General features: G+C 38.4%; 1 pseudogene; it reads right to left on the reverse strand.

The window, feature by feature from the left end:
• Positions 1-266: 266 nt before the first annotated feature.
• The window catches only part of LOC119518393, a 110,173-nt pseudogene continuing 89,575 nt past the window's right edge, over positions 267-20,864 (reverse strand).

Consider the following 20,864-nt stretch of genomic DNA (forward strand, 5'->3'; position numbering starts at 1 on the left):
ATGAAACTTAAAATAATTTGGTCAAGGTTTACTTATAGTCTTTTCCCAAAATTCATGCCTCCTTCTATGTTCCCTGTATTGAATGGAATCACCATTCACCTCATCACCCAAACCCAAATCTTCATCTCGTTCCAGCCCCAGGGGGAAAAAACATAAGTGAACAAATTATTTCAAGTTTACCTCTATACTTCTTCAAGCATCAACTCAACTTTCCATTGTCATGGCTACTATTGGTGTCATGGATTTCTTTCCTGTTCCAGGATCTTCTAAAGTAGTTTCCTAACTGGTCTTCCTTCTTCTTGTGTGCTCCCATTCAAACCTCTGCTGATAGGGCCATCCGGAGAAACTTTCCTCTTGAGGTGTGTTACCTATAGCAGAACCAGACAGAAATAAGCTACATCGGAACATAAAATTTGACCATGTGATGAAATGTTTGTCAGTGAGTTCCGAATCCCTGTTTGTTTTTGTTTTTAATCTCGTCTAGGGTTATCCAACCTTGACTTTGTTGTCAGACACTGCCCACCAGGTTCAGGTGACTTTATGTAATACCTGGAATACCTCTGAAAGTATATAAAAAAGTGGTTTTTAAAGAAAGACTGAACCTACTTGTGGTAATGAGCATACCATAATGTTACTATGCATATTTCTATATAAAGGTTCTTTTTCATTGTCTAAAAAATCTCAATACTCCACATTTCTTCAAATAATTAGCGAAATATTTAGAAGTTTGCCTAAGGGAGTAGTGTCCATTCTGATCCTTTGATATAGCCTACATTATTCTTTACTTATGAGAGACTGCTTGGCTTTAATGTTTGCTACTTTATTATTGTTTTAAATTATAATTTAGTTATTACTAGCATTTTTATTACTATTAATATTCAGGCAAATTGTGACAAAGACTATGTAAGTATTATCAGATTTAATTTTCACATTAATAACACAGGATAATAAATAATTATTATTATTTCCGAAAGAAAAACTGAAACCTAAAAGGGTTATGTAGCTTGTTCAAAGTTTTGGAGCTAGTGAGTAGAAAAATGGGGACTCAAATAGAAGTCTCTCTGATTCTAAAGTATAATATAATAAAGCTGCATTACACAATCTCTCAGTACTTTTTCATGATTCTTATTATTAAATCATAGTTTATTTTACAGTCATGAATTATATAAGTCTATCCCTCAATATTCCATTTCATACATGAAAAATATATTTCAGGACTTTCTGTTTATAATATGCACATTAAAAGAGTTGTTCTACAGGTTCTAATGTGTTTCAATTGAAATATAAGGAAAATGTATTTAAAACAAGTAACATTTACACCAGTATTTATTACAACCATTTACTATCTGTAGTTTTCTAGAGGTAGGAGCCAGTAAGCAGTATTAACTGTTGCAGAAAGATCAATTACGATGAGGGCAAACCGTAGGCTTCTGACTATTAAGAGATGCAACAATTTCAGTGACATGGTGAGGACAGATTCCAGCTTGTTGAGTGACTAGAATTGGGAAAGTGATGATGATTGGTATTGATTACCATTTGACCCTGAATGGAAGAAGAAAGGTGATTTGTTGTGGTTGAGAGTCATAGGCGAGTTCTTTTAGCATCAGGGAAGGGTTGATTGAGCCTGTAAGCAAAGGGGATGTTCCTGAGAATCAATCCAAATCCAAATACATGGAATAAAAAGGCACCCAGAAGAGGATCCTAAAGAGGCAAATTGGGAATAGCTTAGAAACATAACTGGATGCTACATAAAGAGATGTAAAAAGGCAATTCTAACCTCTGCATTGAGAAGAACAGAAATTCAGCTTGTGAGTATTGAGAGAAGAACAACGGTGGTGAGAAATCACAAATGAAACACACACACACATACACATATGCACACTCTTGCATGTGATTATTTGCAACCATACTTTACACATAAGTATTGTTTAACACGTTTCTGTTGATCCTTACAGCATCCCTCTGAGATGGGCAGGGCAGAATTAATTAGTGTCCACTTAACTGCTAAGGAACTGAGCCTCAGAGACGTTAAGGAACCTGCCTACAGGACTCAGAAGCAGAAATAGAACAACATCAGCAGTTCAGGGAAAACATCTGGTCCAGTGCTCATTTCATCACACTACACCCCCACCCTGCATGCCCCACTAACAATATACTGACAATAGATAAAGCCACAGCTAGACTTAGTCCTACTCAGACAAAGTAGTTCATGTTCTCTGCACAGTTTACAAAAGTCACTTCCATAATAAATGGTATTTCGATTTTCTCTGTGGTCACGTAAATGAATAAGGGGTGATAATGACATTCTCATTATTTTGGGAACATATTTGCATTTGTAATGATACAGCTCCTACCAGGCACCAAAACCATAGAGACAACTGTCTGAATTAATTATATTTGTTTGGCTGATTAGATAAAAAATGCAAACATAAACTGCACATCAAACTACTTTAAGATTATTTAATCCTTCTCTTGAAAGGGAAATGGGCGTCTGAACGTGTTCTTCTTTTAAGTTCAAAAAATAGATCGTTAAATCAAGCATCTGAAACAGTTCTTTAAAAATTATCCCCCACCCCCAAATGCTTGCATTTTCTCAAGTATCTGAAATAAGCATATCAATCTACATAATATCAGGATTTATTTATTAATTTGCAGTTATTTCCTAGATTGGCCTGCTCAATTTTCATGAGCTTAAACATTTAGCAGACAGCAACTTTGAAGTGGTGATGAGTGAAGCTAAAGCATCCCCCTGAAGTTCTCTGAGTGTGTAATTAGCTTTGCAGATGTGCTTTGTCCACACCTACCCTGTAGTGATCACTAAATCCTCATTAAATGAAGCACTGCCACTACTGTCCTCCATCCAGCCACCAGCAGCCAGCCGGCCTCCAGTTATCTATGTTTCATAATGGAGTCCAAACATGGCTAAAAACTTTTCAGAGTTTTGGACACTTTTTATAAGCTATATCTCACTTATCAATGAAGAATAATTCCCAGAGTGAGAGCAGTGCCCTGAAGCCTTCTCATCTCTTATGTATAATATTTCTTACTCTACCCCACCCCACCTTATTTTAAAGTATGAATCAGATTCACTGCCTCCCTGCCTAAAACCTTTCAACGGCTGCTGTGAGCCAGAGGATAAAGTCCAGTCTTCTCTATAAGGCTCCAAACCGTCTCCCAATTTGATTTGCCATTTCCCCTCTTACTTAGCATTACAAAATTATCTATCTATCTATCTATCTATCTATCTATCTATCTATCTATTAGATGCAATTTCCATATAGCTCCCAATTTCCAGCTATCCATAACTCTATACAATCATATAGATGCACATTTCAATGCCAGTTCTGAAACTGTATAGTGGTCACCTTTCTACTAGGTATAAAATAGTTAAACAGAATTTCCCTAGCTACAGTGGGCAAGGAAGTACGGGTGGTAATTGTGTGTGCATGTGTGCATGCACATATACACATATTCTGGAGATGCATCTGAAAAACTAACTAGCAAGAATTAAATTTGGGTAATCTTTTTTGAGTAAAAAGGGGAGGTTCTTACTGGGACTAAAATAGTTGGAGCAAATTCATATAACCTTTTTCACCATCACCTCCACACCTAGAAGAAAACCACTTTGGGAGAGTCAGCATCACAGTAATGTTCTCCAGAGACTTTTATTTATTTATTTATTTATTTTAATCTTCATTTATTGAGATATATTCACATACCACGCAGTCATATAAAACAAATCGTACATTCGATTGTTCACAGTACCATTACATAGTTGTACACTCATCACCTAAATCAATCCCTGACACCTTCATTATCACACGCACAAAAATAACAAGGATAATAATTAAAGTGCAAAAGAGCAATTGAAGTAAAAAAGAACACTGGGTACCTTTGTCTGTTTGTTTGTTTGTTTCCTTCCCCTATTTTTCTACTCATCCATCCCTAAACTAGACAAAGTGGAGTGTGGTCCTTATGGCTTTCCCAATCCCACTGTCATCCCTCATAAGCTACATTTTTATACAATTGTCTTCGAGATTCATGGGTTCTGGGTTGTAGTTTGATAGTTTCAGGTATCTACCACCAGCTACCCCAATTCTTTAGAACCTAAAAAGATTGTCTAAATTGTGCGTAAGAGTGCCCACCAGAGTGACCTCTCAGCTCCTTTTGGAATCTTTCTGCCACTGAAGCTTATTTCATTTCCTTTCACATCCCCCTTTTGGTCAAGAAGATGTTCTCCGTCCCACAATGCCAGGTCTACATTCCTCCCCGGGAGTCATATTCCACGTTGCCAGGGAAATTCACTCCCCTGGGTGTCTGATCCCACGTAGTGGGGAGGGCAGTGATTTCACCTTTCCAGTTGGCTTAGCTAGAGAGAGAGGGCCACATCTGAGCAACAAAGAGGCATTCGGGAGGAGGCTCTTAGGCACAATTATAGGGAGGCCTAGCCTCTCTTTTGCAGCAACAGTCTTCCCAAGGGTAAATCCCATGGTAGAGGGCTCAACCCATCAAACCACCAGTCCCCTATGTCCGTGGTCATGTTAGCAACCATGGAGGTGGGGTAGGCGAATACCCCTGCATTCTCCACAGGCCCCTCAAGGGGGCTCTACATATTTTTTTCCTTGTTTTTTTTTTTTTTTAACTTTTTTTTTTTTTAAATCAACTGTATGAAAAAAAAATTAAAAAAAAAAACATACAATAAAAGAACATTTCAAAGAGACCATAACAAGGGAGTAAGAAAAAGACAACTAACCTAAGATAACTGCTTTACTTCCAGCATGTTCCTACTTTACCCCAAGAAAGTTACCTAATATAGCAACATTTCTGTGAGCTTGTCCCAGAGACTTTTAAAAATATCAGCATCTCCATGCACAGACCTGATGCACTAAGAAATAGGAAAAGAAGCAGAATGAGGAACTGCCTTTAATGGAGACATTTAATATAGGTAATTATAGTCAGCACAAACATTTTTGTAATTACTTTATTATTGTTATTTGAAAGGAAGTGGCCTGTGCTGGCAGACGAATTTTATTTTGTTTTATTTTGCTTTGTCTTCCTCCTACAGTGTTTACCATCTCTATAAATTGCTCCAACATGAATCCTATTATTCACATGAGAAATTTAGGAATCACACTCCATTTCCTTCTCCATCTTATCCAGTCTATCAGCAAGATCTGTGGGTCTTACCGCTGGAATTTATCCAATGTGCACATATTTCTATTCCCACTGTCACTGTCTTAGTTCAAGTCACCATCCTCTCTCACTGGGATAAGCTGGTCTCTGCAGTAGATGCAGTGATGCACCACCCAGATCTCCCTTCAGGAATGAAAGGGCTTCACATTGCTCCTTCTGCAAGGGCGGCTGGCAGACCACCCTCGGCTCTCAGCCCCTCTCTCAGCTGAAAGGAGCCACTTCACCTACGGTCATGCCACCTTCCCAGGGCATTCCACATCCAGCAACTGATTAGGGTGGAAGTATAAGGGCAGCCATCTTCCCAACTCAGGATAGCTCTGAAGTGTCATCCCATCTTCAATACTCCTGTTGGGTCTGCTGAGACTACATCAGAGTTTGACTTCTCATCTGCACAACCCTGCTTCTTTCCCTTTCCTTGCACAGATAATCTATCCTAAAAGTATCCCCTAATATACTTTCTGCATGGTGGTTCCTGTCTCAGAGTCTGCACTATGGCAAATATCACCTGAATATTTGATGCCAGGTGTGGTACAAGAAAGTTCGAATTGGAATGGAATTTGGAATAGGAATAACCTGGATGACAATGAGGACCCAATCTCTGATGACAGGTTGAGCACCAAAAGCTTCTGGTACAAGAAAGCAACACATTTATTGAAACATTTACCAGAAGTGAGCTGAGATGTTAAACTTCTGGAGAGAGAGTGAGTGTACTAGCTGATGCAATGTATGAGGAGTTTGAGAATCATCTTTTGAAAATCAGCTCCTGGAGTGGTACTGGGTTCTGGTAGAGATAGAGCATCTGACTGTAGGACAATCAAGTTACCAAAAAACTAGAAGTGCCCATCATGTGCTGGGTACTATCAGCCCTTACTAAGTCATACAGTCTGGCTGGTCCAGTAGCAAGTCATCAAGTGCAAGCAGGACCAGAGGATAGAAGTGAGATGTAGAAACAGCCCAGAACCTTGTGTCATCCTCCCCTGTTGCAATAGTTCCCTCAGTTCTTATGGCCATGAGAAATACATTATGACCACCTAATGGAAGGCAACTCAGTATGTGGGTGCAAGGCAAAAAATGTATGGAATCCTAGAAAGAGAGTGGTGAGGGAAAATACTCCCAATGTTCTGGGCTTTGGGCTTTGTGTGAGGTACCTGGTCATTCATATTGTGTGAAATGGGATGTGGTCTGAGATTATAATTCATAGACTCATGGACAGTGTTGAATGGTTTGGCAGACTAGTAAGAGGCCTGGAAGGAGAAAAACTGGTCAAGAAGGAAAGAGGAGGTCTAAGGTAGAGGAAGGCATAAATTATGAAACCATTGTATTATGTGCTATCACCCAGCACAGAGCATCCACTACAGAAGAGACATTCAACAGACTTATAGAAAAAATGATTCAGCCAGTGGACAACAGCCAGTCTCTGCTGTATCTGTCCTCCATAATCTGCATTAGTTTCCTGTGACTTCTGAAACATATTACCACAAACTGATGACTTAAAACAACAGAAATTTATTCTCTCACAATTCCAGAGGCCAGATGTCTGAAATCAGTATCACTGGGCCAAAATCAGGGTGTCAGCAGGGCCACACATTCCATCTGGATAGTCTGGAAGCAGTTTGTTCCTTACCTCTTCCAGCTTCTTTTAACTGCCAGCATTACTTGGCTTGTGCCCATATCACTCCAATCTCAATCTTTAACTCAGTCACCCCTGGAAAGACCCTTTATCCATTCACAGGTTCCAGAGATTAGGACCTGATATCTTTAGGATCCATTAGTCACCCTACTATGATAACCCCACCACCACTCCAGCTCCCCAATGCCAGTGCAATGAACACAAGCATAAAGCAGGCATGGTGGCTGGCTTGGAAGTAACACATGACTTTAATATCATTGGGTTCCATTTAGCAAGTCCAATTTAACTATTGCTCCTTTCAAATGTCCAATCTCCCAACAATAGAGACCAATTCTGAATCCCTGATACTACACCATTCCTAGAAGAGACCAATAAGCCACTTCACAATAAGTTGACTCTGTCAGACCCCTTCTACCATTCATTTGATACAAAATTAAGAATAGGTTTGCTTTTCCTGTTTAAAAGGCCTCCCCCAATATCACCAACCAATGGCTTTACAGAGAATCTGATCCACTGACTCAGACTCCCATATATCATTGTGTCAGACCAAAGAATCCACTTTATAGTAAAGAAGGTATAAGAGGGGGCATATGAATGTGGGATCAATTGATCATTTCTCATATCACATGGGCTGAATTTGCTAACTTGATAGAGTGATGGAATGGTCTATGGAAGGCTCAGTTAAAGGGCTAGATCAGTGGTGATGCCTTTTCTGGGAATTTCCAGGATTCAGAGTACACTTTAAATCAATTATCTCAGTAAGTTGATGTGTGTCTCTCCTCCCCACAGTAGGTCTCAGAAGGTTTAGATTTCCTTGTTTGGCACACAGGTGGCCCACTTGGGTGTCTCTTAGTTCTGCTTTGAACAATTAAGATAGTAAATAGACAAGTACAATGATTCCAGTCTAAGAAGGACGTGTGACTAGGTGCTGAGACCCCTCAAGAATATGGGACTTGGTCACAACACTATGTGAGTCATAAGGACCAACAGAGGTTCTAACTGAGGGTGAGAGGAACAAAAAACATGTAAAATGGATAAAAGAGGAAGGTGACAAACATCAGTTATGGCCCTGAGACACGCTATAGCAGGGAGATGTTGACCTACTAACTCTTGTCTTTTAAATTTCACCCCAGAAGAGAGGTCTATTGGATCCTGGATGAGTTCCTCCCAGAATTTATATATAGGAAGTAGATCCAAGTGGCACAAGAGTGGATTGTGAGAATAGCATGGTGACTCCTCTTGATCCCCCTTTAGAATGGAAGGCCTTATCTTAGTTTCTGAGAGTGCTGTTGACAGCCTTCAATTTAGCCCCCTTTGTGAATTACTTCCAGTGCAGAAAGCCACCTCCCCTAAGCTCACATGACTTTTCTGGGGAAGTCCATTTGCAGTGACTGGTAGATTAGAGATAGAAATATCTGTCCCAAGAGTCTTGTCCCAGCTTGGGATGGCACTGAATGATCATCTTAACTTCGGTGCTCCACACAGTTGTGTGAGGCTTCCACTGATTTTGCACCATAGCCCCATCTTGTATCTTTTCCTTCCTTTCCATAAGTGTTCACCCTAAGAGCAAGGCCTCATAAACTTTCTGCACCATAGACTCTGCCTTAGGGTCTGCTTTCTGGAGAATCCAACCTGTGAAAGTCTCTAATTATTTTTTCTACCTTGCCCCCTCCCTGCCCTGAATCCATGGTACATATTGTAGCAAGAGTAAGTTTATATTATTTCTGTATTATTTGTTATATTATATTATATTATATTATATTATATTATATTATATCATACTCCTCAATACTTAAGGATAATACAAAAGTTTAAAATCTATTTGAAATCAATCCAAACTGTTTACAAAGCTCACTCTTTTCAGGCTCTGTGACTGCATATCATCCTCATCCATTGTCCTGGTCACTAATCACATACACACTGGCCTCCTTCCAGTTCTAAGGAGAGGCCACATTCTGTTTTTTTGTTTCTTTGCTTGTTTGTTTTGTTTTGTTTGTTGTTCTTGTTGTTTTTCCACTTAGGATCTTTGCACAGACTGTCTTCTCTGCCTGAAGTGATAAGATATCTCTTCTTGGCTTGTCTAACTCGAGCTCACCATCAGATGATAGTTTAAATATTATTTCCTTAGTAAAACCATCACAGATCACCCTATTCTCCTGGCAATTCTATTTTTTTTTCCTCTGTAGCAAGTTTCACAGTCTGTAACTGTTACTTTTTTGTATACTTTTTATTCTACTGTATTGTAAGCTCTACTGTACACTCCATGATGGCACAAATCAAATTTGTCACGTTCACCTCTGTACTTCAGCACATAGGCCATTTGGAATACGTTGTTTGGAAATGGATGGATAGGATCAGTTTAAGAGGTAGTTATACCCATCCCTTCTCCCAGAGGGCTTCTTTTCAATAACGTGGCACACATTGACTAATTCCTATACAACAGCCATGAGTGTGGCCCATATTGGGTTTTAACCTAATCCCTTCTCATACACCATATGAGTGGACACATTCCTTCAATAGGCTAGCTGAAATTAAAAGCAGCATTTCCAAATGTCCATCATTAAGAAAAATAAAGAATAGGAATAAAATAAGTTGTATACTAAACATAACAAAAGTTTGCTTGTTAAAAGTAGACATTCATATACATTAACAAGTGGGGCATTCATGCACCTTGATAAACACTATATTTAACTAAAAGTCTACTTGTTAAATTGGGCATTTATATGCATTGACTGTCTTGAGGCAATGTCAGCCTTAGAAAATACTCCTCGCTTCCCTTCCGTTCACATCGCTGCATAATTGCCAATGTATACATAAAAGCATTTAATGAACACAAGAAAAGGGGTCTCAGGCAACGAATCTCAGGTGACAAGTTCATCAGGACTCAAGCCTTGCCTGTGGGCTGATAATATGATTATTCCAGACCAGGAAGCTGCCACTCAGTGGCCCCTACCCACTCTCTTATTTTATTCATAGTCCTTCTGCTAGTACAAAAAGTAATAATAAAAGTTGTGATTGGCTGATAGCCAGCTGCAACATTGTCTTGATGTTCAAGTACATAGGACATAAAATTTTGAGTTAAGATTGTCAACGAACATAGGGTTAAAGAGTAAAAGGCATATTTGTTTTTGTTTATGTTTTTTTCTGTGCTGCTAAATAGCTCTCCAACACATCTGTAGGCTGGCAACCAACATTACACCCCAATTACAAAGACCGTCTTTCAAGGACAAAGCATAGTACAATGCACTCTCCTAGATGTACAAAGCTAGACTGACTGTGTGTGCATGTGTGTGCACACTGAGTACTTGAAATAAACCTCATAGCCTGCTCCAACATACCACGGTGGGGCACAAAACAGTACCAACAAATGGTGCAGAACCCTGCACTTTAGAAGAGATGTGAAGATCAAGCTAAACAACTATAACAGGTGCTCTCATTAAGGCAGAACTAATGGAAGAGAGAGAAGAAAAAATTAACAAAAACATGATAAGAACTTTTGTGCAATTAGAGCACAAAGATAAAATTCTGAGATTAAAAAATGGATAGTACTTGAGCTCTCCCACAAGTGTCTGGAGATACAGCAGACAGAATTTCGCATTAATCTTTGGAAATCCAATTCTCAGCACAGTGTCTGGCACACAGGAAATACTCAATAAATGAACTGAGATGAAATGTTCTCTAGCGTAGGACCATCAAGTAAGCAGCTCCCAACCTAGGGACATGTTTCTATCACACCTGAGAAGAATCAGGCATATGGCTTTGAACAGATTACCTTACAATGATTCTTTCTTTTATAAGATATTTGGCCTTTTGTGAGTGGAGCTACAGCTGTCTCTGAAAATGGCAACATCTGATCCTAAGGCCTAGAATATAAAGCACTTGAAATGTCACTCATTTAAGGTTACCTTCTGATGCTAAGAGCTAGAAAAAAATTAATAAGCAGATCTGGTAAAGGAAAAGAACAACCAAACAACTATTTTTCATAATATAAAAAATAGGAATGCATACCTTATGCCTAAGATGTTTTCTTTTTAGAGGAATTTACACAGGTTTATCCTTTTAGCAATTTTGTGGTCAGCCTAAGAACAATGGAAGTCACAGAATTGTTTATCTTCTTTTAAAAGAAAAAAATAACCAGGTTACTATAAGATAGTTTAGATTGGTGTGGATCTTACAATTGGTAGGACCTGGATAATCAAAAGCTGCATTAGAGGAGAATTCATAGATGCAAATATGATTAAGATACTGGGCTCTTATCAATCTAAGTTCAATCCCTACTCCACTCCTTAATTGTGTAATTTCATCTCGAAAAGGGAGAAAAAAATGGTGTCTAGCTCATTGAGTCATCTGGAGAGTTAATAGTGTATACAAAGCCTAGCACAGAAAATGTTCTTACTAAGCTCAAACTTCATTTTACTGCATTAGGACATATATGAAATATCCTGTATGCTCCAGGAATTGTGTGCCTGCGAGGTGGGGGGAGGGAGCAGGATTATAGTATTATATTTGTCTTGTCTGGAATCATGCAATGGTGGGTCAGGCATGATTACAAAGACTTATATCAGAGATATTTGTTCTAAATGGAAGGAAGGGCAAAGAATAAGTGTTATCCAACAGGCAAATAATTAATTCTGCCTTAAGTATTTAGGAAGGACTTTCTGGGGCAAGAGGAAGGTGATTTGTGGCCTGATAGATCGGTAGGAGCTTTCTCCATTATGATGAGGGAGAAGGAAATTCTGGCCAGAAAGAAAAGCACAGCATCCAAAAAGTATGACATATTCTGGCATCTGCAAGTACCTGGGGGGAGGTAGAGTGGAGTGCATGACAATGGGCCAGATAGCTCTGCAGAGCCTTCCATAATGGGTCTTCTGTGCCAAGCCAGAGTCCTTAAAATTTGTTCTGTAGCAAGAACACAGAGATCCATCATTTTGTGTATGTATGTGTATTTTATCTTATTTTTTATTTTTACATTTCTTATGTAAATAATTTTTTTTCTAAAAAATTTGCAAAAATAGCACAAATATTTTCCTATTCCCTTCATACAGCTCCCCCAAATGTTAACAATTTGCATGACCATTGTCCAAATAACACACCCAAAAAATTAATATTGATTGAGCATCCTTTTTGAGAGTCTAGGCTTATGCACATTTTAGCTCTGTGACTCAACTAACATTTTGAATATTAGGAACTTTATAATTTGGGAACAATAAATGCTTTGGATAGCTATTATGGGACTTATATTATATATTCTTTGGAAATCGAATCTAATACATTTCCTGCTTACAAACAATTGCTAACTAAGTGGTATGCTTTAAAGAAATGACTGTTCTTGGGGTGAAACGATCAGAGCAAAGATGCCCTCATGATGCCTCAATAGTACATGTGCAAATGACAAACATTTCTGACTCCCAGGAAGGTAGAGAGAACCTGCTGAAAGTCAACATGAAAATTCACAGGACTTTTTGAAAGATATCTGGACTTCAAACCAGCTCCCTGGGAATACTGAGCCCAGGCTTCACAAGCATAAAATATTCCTTTATAAGAATGGTTGCCCTTCTCTTTCGGTTAGTATTTTGTGAATACCGATTCTATTTCAGTCTCTTTTTTATGCATTGTGGGTATAATGCCTCCCAATGATCCCTCCTTCCTAGTAGTCATTTTGTGCAATCTCCAGCCCTAACCCCCTATCCCAAAGGTTGGCTATATAGCAAATCCAAATAGAATATGACAAAAATGATGAGATGTTGCTTCTATGATTAGGCTTCAAAAGATTGTAACTACTGGTTTGCTAAAATGCTCCCTCAGTGCTTTCTGCTTGCCTGCTCTGATGAAACCAGATGCCCCCTAAAGAGCTGCTCTGTGGAGAGGCCCATGTGGCAAGGAACTGAAGGCAGCCTCAGAACTGGGACCTTAAGTCCAACAACAACCCACAAGGAGGTGAATCTTTCCAGCAGCCCCCTGGGTGAGCCTGGAAGAAACTCTTTCCCCAGTTGAGCCTTCAGGTGAGACACCTTGGCTGCATCATCACGAGAGACCCTGAAGCAGAGAATCCTGCTACACCGTGTAGAGTCCGGACCCGCAGAAACGGTGAGATAATGAAGATGTTTTAAGCCATAAATTTTGAGGTAATTCATTAGGTAGAAATAAGTAACTAATGTAAGTAGTAAACCAGTTATACAGGGTTCCTATAATTATGTAGCTGCTATATTAATGGAAGAAGGCACACGATGACTATATGAACAACAACGACAAAAACGATAGTTTCAAGCAACGGTGAGTGCCAAGAAGAAAACTTAGGGCACGTGTGATGAGGAGGGACTACTTTAAATTGAGTGATGAGGAAGGTGACATTTGAATTGAGCCTTGTATACCAAGAAGAAAATCATGTAAATATCTAAAAGAAGAGGTTTCCAGGCAGAGAAACCAGTGCAAACTCTTCTGTTTATGAGAAAACCAAGACTCAGAAAGAAAAAGAAATTTGGCCCAAATACCAGAGCACTTCAATTGTAAGACCAGAAGTTGTAACCAGATTTAATGGCTCCACATCTTCTTTCTAGTACTTTCTTAAAAGAAATAAATTAATAAAAGTAAATGCATGAACAAAAATATCCAAAAGCTTATAGAGAATTGTATATCAGATTCAATTCAATGTTATGTGTTTGGAAGGAAGAAGTAAAGAGACACTAGAGACAAAACATGATGGGAAGTAAAACAAGGAGGAGAAAAGAAACAGAAAGAAAAAATAAAAAAGGAAAGCACAAAGCAGGAGAACAGATTCATTTTAGAATGAAGTCAGGAATAGTGATAAACCAGTTAGTCCTGAGGGGTTTAGTACATTTTTCATCCCTGTATATAGGATTCAGTGTGTGTTTGTGTATATGTGGGGTGTATGTGTGTGTGTGTGTGTGTGTGCGAGAGAGAGAGAAAGAGAGAGAGAGAGAGAGATTCCCTTTGTTTCTTTATCTTCTTCCTTTTTTTCCCTAGGGGTTTTGTTTACATGATTTTCATGTTTGGGACATCACAACCATTGCAACCAGAATTAGGAGATCATATGATTCAATGGCACCATTTAGTTATGTAAATCTGAAATATTATTTTGTTTCTAACCATAGAATCTTTCTCTAATTGGCAACTTATATGCAAGCCCAGTGACTAAAACAAAACAAAAGCTAAACTGTGCAGGATAAAGCAGCTGAGGATATAGCAGGCACAGAGTCCTTCCCAGTCGCCTCTGCCCCCAGAGGGGCTCCAGAGAACAATGTGAAGTGACTGATTTGCCTCAGTGCTGGACTCTACACTCTTTCTCTAAACCAAGAGGAAATTTGTTTGTACACTCCAGGATGTCCTGACCTTTTTGGAAAAATGCAGATTTTGACATTTTGATTATTAGCTTTATTTTCCACTTGACAAAATATGACACAGGGACTAGTTATTTGACACTATCCAAGATGACTGGAATCTCCAAGATCATGTGGTGCCACAGGTTCTCTCCCCAGCCTGGGTTCTTGCTAAAACACTCCTGTCTTAATCCCACCAGCACTAGGAACCCCTTCCCGCATGAGAAATGGAAACGTAGCTTACTTCTTCCATAAACACTGAACAATGGCATGCTTTTTTTGGAAGAGAGCATTATGAAGATCCTTGGAGTCTGAGCAAAACCTGTGCTCCTCATCCGAGCCTTGGATTAACAGTTGGACTACTTAAAGTTTTAGAGAGCAGAATATTCCTTTTTCCCAACAAATGTTTGTGCCTTTTACTTACCTCCCTGTGAGGACATCTTTTTCTCTTTCCATCCATTCTATCAATCATTCAACAATGGCACCAATGGTATAGAAGACTTGCTCCAAGGCTAAAGGCTAAGAGTGACTGAGAATTAATCCAGAATCCTGATTGGTAACAGGAGTGTCCATATGGGAGCATTACTCTTTTTTTTCAGACACAACCGGAAAGCTTAGTTTCCAGATCCCATTTGCCAACCTGAATTGGCAACATGAGAAGGGTGAATTTATTATGAATACCTTTTCCTTGAGGATAAAATGGTCCTTTTAAAAGGGAATTGTTTCTATCAGCTTCTATTAGCTTGGGAAGGTCCAAATTTCCAAAGCTTCACAAGAAAAGTGGTAGTAGAAATTCTATATTTCAGAATTCATAAGGAAAATGAACAGGATTATCTGAAGAACCAAGTACTTTAGAATAAATATATATTATTACAGCCCCTAGGACTTGAATATCAGTTTCAAAATGCTTTTAGAACTAGTATATTAACTCATCAGGTGAGTAAATTCATTTTAGCAATTCTTTTTTAATTTATTTGCAGATATTTATTTTTAAATTATTTTTAAATTTCCAATTTTTAACCATTATAAATAATGCTACAATGAATATTCTTGTTTGTAAATGTTTGTGCACATTTCTCATTATTTTCATATGCAAAATTACAAGAGGAATTTCTTGAAAAATTCTTTTATATTATTATAATTATACTGTTAAGTATAGTCCATAATTTACATCAAGGTTCACTGTGTTGTCCAGTTCTATGCTGTTGCTGCTTTTGAACTTATATTCTTGTAACATATATACAACCTAAAATTTCCCCTTTCAATCACATTCAAATCAGTGGTATCAAGCACATTCACCATGTTGTGCTACCATCACCACCAAAATTACCAAAATTTTTCCATCACTGCAAACAGTACCAATTAAGCATTAACTCCCCATTCCCTAACCCCAACTCAATGCTGGTAAACTTTATTCTAGTTTCTGATTCTGTGAATTTGCTATTCTAATTATTGCATATCCGTGAGATCCTAAAATATATGTCTTTTGGGGTCTGTCTTGTTGCACTCAATGTGATGTCTTCAAAGTTCATCCATGTTTTCGTACATAAGAACTTCATTCCTTTTTGTGGCTGAATAATATTCCATTGTATGCATATACTATATTTTATTTACCTATTTATCTGCTCATGGACATTTGGGTTGTTGCTGTCTTTTGGCACAGCAAATAATGCTGCTGTGTGCAAATATCTGTTTGAGTCCCTGCTTTCCATTCTTTTGGGTAAATACCAAGGAATGGGATTGCTGGGTCATGCAGTGATCCAATACTTAACTTTCTGAGGGACTGGCAACCGTTTTACATTCCCGTCAACAATGAAAGAGTGTTCCTGTTTCTCCCACATCCTCGCCAACACTTGTTATTTTGTTTTTTTCTTTTTTTTCAGTGGTTGTGAAATGATATTTTATTGTGCTTTTGATTAGCATTTACCTAATGGCCAATATATTGATAATGCACTTTTTTTGGGGGGAGGGGCTATTTATTTTCTTTGGAGAAATGCCTATTCAGCCATTTTTTAAAATTGGGTATTTTGTCCTTTGGTTGTTGAGTTGTAGGATTTCATTATATATTCTGCATATTTAACCCTTATCAGAAATGTGTTTCCAAATATTTTCTACATTCTGTAGATTGCCTTTTTTTTGTTGTTATTGTTGTTTTGTTTGTTTTCTGTTTTTTTTTGTTTTATTTTTTTTTAATTTTTATTGGCATTGTTCAGATACCATACAATTATCCAAAGATCCAAAGTGTACAATCACTTGCCCCTGGTACCCTCTTACAGCTGTGCATCCATCACCACACTTAATTTTTGTTCAATTTTTAGAAACTTTTCATTACTCCAGGCCAGAAATAAAGTGAAAGATGGGGAAAAAAAAAAAAAAAAAAAAGGGAAAGAAAAGGAAACTCGAATCCTCCCATATCCCTAACCAACCCCCCTCAATTACTGACTCGTAGTGTTGGTATAGTACATTTGTTACTGTTTATGAAAGAATGTTGAAATACTACTAACTGTAGTATATAGTTTGCAATAGGTATATATTTCTTCCCTATATGTCCCTCTATTGTTAACTTCTGGTTGTATTGTCATACATTTGTTCTGGTTCATGGAAGAGTTTTCTAATATTTGTACAGTTAATCATGGATATTGCCCACCATAGGATTTAGTTTTATACATTCCCATCTTTTGACCTCCAGCTTTCCTTCTGGTGACATATATGACTCTGAGCTTCCCGTTTCCATCTCATTCACATGCCATTCAGCACTGTTATGTATTCTCACATCTTGCTACCTACACCTCTGTTTATTTCCAAACATTTAAGTTCATCCTAGTTGAACATTCTGCTCATACTAAGCAACCACTCCCCATTCTTAAGCCTCATCCTATATCTTGGTACCTTATATTTCATGTCTATGAGTTTACATATTATAATTAGTTCTTATCAGTGAGACCCTGCAATATTTGTCCATATGTGTCTGGCTTATTTCATTCAGTATATTGCCCTTGAGGTTTGACATCAACACATTTTTTTAAGATGGTTTTGTTCACACCCCATACATTCCATCCTAAGTAAACAATTGATGGTTCTCTGTATGGTCACATATTTATGTGTTTACCACCTTCACCACTATCTATATAAGGACATCTACATTTCTTCCACAAGGCAGGAGGGAGCATCAAAGAAGGTAGAGAGGGAAAAGAAAGAGGAAAAAAATGACAGCCAGGAAGTAGCAAAAGGAAAAGTAATCTTAAATCAAAGTAGGGTAAAGAGTCAGACAACACCACCAATGTCAAGTGTCTATCATGCCTCCCCTAGCCCCCCTTCTTATCTGCATTTACCTTGGTATATCACCTTTGTTACATTAAAGGAAACATAATACAATGATTCTGTTAGTTACAGTCTCTAGTTTATGCTGATTGTATCCCTCCCCCAATGCCTCCCCATTTTTAACACCTTGCAAGGTTGACATTTTCTTGTTACCCTCATAAAAGAACATATTTGTACATTTTATCACAATTGTTGAGCAGTAGATTTCACCAAGTTACACAGTCCCATTCTTTATCTTTCCTCCTTTCTTCTGGTGTCTCACATGCTCCCAACCTTCCTCTCTCAACCGTATACATAGCTATCTTTGTTCAGTGTACTTACGTTGCTGTGCTACCATCTCCCAAAATTGTATTCTGAACCACACACTCCCGTCTTCTCCTATCACTCTGCATTGCTCCCTTTAGTAATTCCTGTAGGGCATGTGTCTTGTTCACAAAGTCTCTCATTGCCTGTTTGTCAGAAAATATTTTGAGCTCTCCCTCATATTTGAAAGACAGCTTTGCTGGATATAGGATTCTTGGTTGGAGGTTTTTCTCTTTCAGTGTCTTAAATGTATCACACCACTTCCTTCTTGCCTCCATGGTTTCTGCTGAGAGATCTGCACATAGTTTTATTAAGCTTCCTTTATATGTGATGGATTGCTTTTCTCTTGCTGCTGTCAGGATTCTCTTTTTGTCTTTGACATTTGATAATCTGATTATTAAGTGTCTTGGTGTAGACCTATTCGGCTCTATTCTGTTTGGAGTACGCTGAACTTCTTGGATCTGTAATTTTATGTCTTTCATAAGAGATGGGAAATTTTCATTGATTAGTTCCTCTATTATTGCCTCTACCCCTTTTCCCTTCTCTCCTCCTTCTGGGATACCAATGATACGTAGATTCTTGTACTTTGTTTCATCTTTAAGTTCTCAGAGATGTTGCTCATATTTTCTCATTCTTTTCTCCATCTGCTCCTTTGCATGTAGGCTTTCAGGTGTTTTGTTCTCCAGTTCTTGAGTGTTTTCTTCTGCCTCTTGATGTCTGCTGTTGTATGTTTCCATTGTGTCTTTCACCTCTTGTGTTGTGCCTTTCATTTCCTTAGATTCTACTAGTTGTTTTTTTGAACTTTCAATTTCTGCCGTATATATGCCCAGTGTTTTCTTTACAGCCTTATTATCTCTTTTGTGAAATATTCTCTAAAGTTTTTGAATTGATTTAGCATTAGTTGTTTAAATTCCTGTATCTCAGTTGAAGTGTATGTTTGTTCCTTTGACTGGGTCATAGCTTCATTTTTGTTAGTGTAGGTTGTAGTTTTCTGTTGTCTAGGCATCTGACCTCCTAGGCCACCCCAATCAGGTTTTCCCAGATGAGAACAGGTTCAGGTCACAGAAGGAGGAAATATTCAGTATCTGGTTTCCCTGATGGTTTTTCTTAGAGGATTAATACACCTGTGCTTTTCTGTTTGGCAGGTGCAGTCTGTCACCGCCTGTGTAAGGGGGTGTGGCCTGTGGCTCTCCTCCCCCAGGCTTTGGGGTCTGGTTCTGGAAAGGTGGGTGGTAAAGCTGGGCCCCTCCCTTTCCTTTGGGAAGCTATGCCCCCTCCAAAGAGGTCACTGCTTATCAGGAAGTTCTTTGTTTCTTTGATCTGCTGATCAAAGTATTTTGATTTTAAAATAGCTGAGTCTGTCTTTACTGCAAAGTGCTGGGGGCTGAAAGCGGCTGCAGTTTTCTCCACAGAAAGCAAAAGGGACAGAAAAGCTCCCAGGTTCACCCGTCAGCCTCTGGGCTTCTTGTCCTGAGACACATATGTCCCCCGACTCTCCCAAGGTCAGTTGTCCCCAAAAGCCTCTGTCTGCTCGTTGAGGATTCACTGTCTGTATTTAGCAGCTAACATTAAAATCCCAGATGGAGCTGGGCTGCAGTAAGCTAGCTTGTTCGGAGAGTGCTGTTCTCTAGCACCGCGCGGCTTCTGTGAGGGAGGGACTCTCAGCTCTTGGCTCTCGGTGTGGGTCCGCAGTTTTACTTACAGATTTTATGCTGTGATCTCGGGCATTCCTCCCAATTCAGGTTGGTAGATGATGAGTAGGCAGTCATGTTTGTCTTCCCGCAGTTATTCCTGGTTATTTACTAGTTTTTTGGTCATTTATGAATTGTTCCTGGGGGTACTAACAGTTTTCCACTTCTCTCTATGCTGCCATGTTTTCTCTCTCTGTAGATTGTCTTTTTACTTTACAATAAAGTCCTCTGATACACAAAAGTTTTTAATATTGATGAAGTCCCATTTATCTACTTTTCCTTCACTGCTTATGATTTTGTTGTAAGGCCTAAGACACCATTGCCTAACACAATGTCCTGAAAATGCTTCCTTCTGTTTCCTTTTATGAGTTTTATGGTTTTGGCTCTTATATTTAGGACTTTGATCCATTTTGAGCAATTTTTTTTTGTATATGGTGTTAGGTAGGGGTCCACCTTCATTCCTTTGCATATGGATGGACATCCAGCTTTCTCAGTACCATTTTTTGAAAACAGTATTCATTCTCCATTGAGTGGACTTGGCACCCTTATCAAAAATCAGTTGCCAAAGATGAGGGTTTATTTCTGAACACTCAGTTGATTACATTGGTCTATATGGCTTATCTTGGCCTATATCATGCTGTTTTAATTATCGTAACTCTCTAATGAGTTTAAAAATCAGAAAGTGTGAGTACTCTGACTTTGTTCATCTTTTTCAAGATGATTTTGGTGTTTAGGAGGCGTTTACCCTTCCATATTAAATTCATGATAGGTTTTCCCATTTCCAAAGAGAAGCCTGTTGGAATTTAGATTGGGATTGGATTGAATCTGCAGATAGCTTTGGGTAGAATTGACATCGTAAACATATTCAATCTTGTAATCCATGAACTAGGAATGTCCTTCCATTTATTTAGGTCTTCTTTGATTTCTTTTAGCAAGGTGGATGTAAGTCTTTTACATCCTTGTTTAAATTTATTCCCAGATATTCGATTCTTTTAGTTGTAATTATAAATGGAATTTTTTCTTGATTTCCTCTTCAGATTGTTCATTATTATGTATAGAAAAACTCATGATTTTTGCATGTTGATCTTGTACCCTGCCTCTTTGCTGAACATGTTTATTAGTTCTAGTAGATTTGTGGTGGATTTTCCAGTATTTTTTTATATATGGGTTCATGTTACCTGAAAATAGGGAAAGTTTTACTTCTTCCTTTCCAATTTGGATGTCTTTTATTACTTTTTCTTGCTTAATTGGTCTGGCTAGAACTTCCAGTACAATGTTGAAGAACATGGTGATAGCAGGCATCCTTGTCTCATTCATGATCTCAGAGGGAAAGATTTCAGTCTTTCACCACTGAGTATGACGTTATCTGTGGATTTTATATTCACCCTT

This window comes from Choloepus didactylus, chromosome 22 (assembly GCF_015220235.1).
Source record: "Choloepus didactylus isolate mChoDid1 chromosome 22, mChoDid1.pri, whole genome shotgun sequence".
NCBI lineage: Eukaryota > Metazoa > Chordata > Mammalia > Pilosa > Megalonychidae > Choloepus > Choloepus didactylus.